This window comes from Lycium barbarum, chromosome 11, assembly GCF_019175385.1.
Source record: "Lycium barbarum isolate Lr01 chromosome 11, ASM1917538v2, whole genome shotgun sequence".
Classification (NCBI taxonomy): Eukaryota; Viridiplantae; Streptophyta; class Magnoliopsida; order Solanales; family Solanaceae; genus Lycium; species Lycium barbarum.
Genome location: NC_083347.1, coordinates 30,678,247 through 30,680,303, shown reverse-complemented (window position 1 = coordinate 30,680,303; position 2,057 = coordinate 30,678,247).

Below are 2,057 nucleotides of genomic sequence, written 5' to 3'. Positions count from 1 at the left end.
GTCCTCAATATCGTCCTCAGAAAAATATTGGCGGTTTCTTAAGACACATCTTTTTTCAGTAGCAGTTAGTTTTCTACCGGTTGATGATGCTTGTTCTTCGGCCAACTTTAACATGTAAAATCTACACCGTCTTGCCAGCATTCTGTTGTTTTCTTTTCTAATCCTTTGCACGGCAAGCTCGCAGGTTTTTGGACCTACTTGAGGCATGGTTAAGGAGTACCTTATTGGGATGGGAGTGTTGAGATTTTCCAAGTCATGAACAAGACATCCTGATTTGGCAAGCCGATGTGACCATTCTCGGTGTAAACCGCAATAATATTCCCGCAGATCTGAATATTTCACACTGCAGAAATCATCATTACGCTCTATAAGAAGGTGGGGATTTAGCTCATCTAGTTTGAAATCACTGGTATCGATCGAAAAACTGCTATGATTTGAACTCTCATCATCACTGCTATTTGGTTCTTTTGGAAGGAGTAAAGACCAAGCTGAGTTTCTACTACTCGACATTGAATATGGTGTAGTATAATAACAAAAGAAAGGGCTACTTATATAGTTGCAAACCCCCAAGTACCCTCGGGGGGGGGGGGGGGGGGGGGGGGGGGAGAGAGGGGGGAGGGTCTTTATGACCCTACCTACTTACCTTATTGTAAGAAAAATATTAATCTTCATCGGACATTTCACAGTCCGAATCCCACTTGGATCTAAATCTTGTGCTACCATGTATACCATATTCTACCTTATGGTAACGTATTTGCATTCGATTGTTCTCTTCGCGAAAACGATTAAGAGCCAAATTAAACTCTTGTGGAGTTTCGCGAGGCATTGACATAACACGTTTTTTGGGCGTTTAAGCACTACTGACGCTAACTTGTGCTCCAGTGCTGTAGCTTCCCTAACACGCCAATCCCATTCCTCTCTCATTTTATTATTGTATTCTCGATTGAATCTGTCATTAAGGTTATTTGAGTAATGAAAATCATCATCACCTAGTTCCCAGGTCCTACCCATTGCTTTGAAGATGTTTGCTGGAGTGAACGATATAACACGATTATATCTCTAAATTGGTCAAAAAATGACATCGTAACTCAATTTTGTGTGGAATGTTGTGTTGGTGACAGTTATTCGTCAAATTACGTTATATAAAGTTTGATTCGAATCATGACTTTTTTTTGTTTGACAGTTGAGGTGACAATATGATGCAGCGGTATAGCGCAGTAAAATACTGCGTTATACTAGTATAACACATTAAATTACTACGTTATTCTGGCATAACGCATTATTTTACTGCGTTGTGAGGTGCTGTGACAGAATAACGCAGTAATTTACTGCGCTAATTACTGCGCTATTCTGACATAACGCAGTTATTTCATGCGTTATGCAACACTCCATACTTAATTTGATTTGACGTAACACTGCAAGACACTGTAATTGCATGCATGCGTTGGTTCTATATTCAAACTTCAAATCCTATTAATACCGAGTTCGTATAAGGAAAAAAAAAAGGAAAAAATTCGAAGTTTCATCTAGTTTTTGCATTTTTGTATTCCTCCTAAATTATTCAAAATATGACAGATGTTCCAAGAATTAGAGTTTCTTTATTCTGGGACGGACAAATTATATTCGAGGAAAATAATTTGCGCTATGAATCTTCCCCAAAATACCACGTTAAGTTTCCACTTGACTTAAAATTCTAAAAACTACTCCAAGCCTTGTTTAATAGAATACAAGTTAGTAGAAGTGATTTTTATCTAAATATAATTGGAACATATCCAATGTCATTTACGCCGCAAGGTGTAACTAGTTATGGACAGTGGTACATTCAAGACGATGATTCTTTGACTGATTATTTGAAGGCGCCTTATGATTATAGGCAATGCATAACTTTAAACGTCCTTGAAATGTATATAGAGAAGGTGCCCATTAATCAACTTGAATTCATGGCTAGGGCTCCTCAGGAAGCCCGAAATAGACCTCGTCGAGAAGCCCCGTCTATAATTCAGGCCGAAGTCACTCAAGCGGAACCTAATTATCAACACAATTACCCTGACATGAGT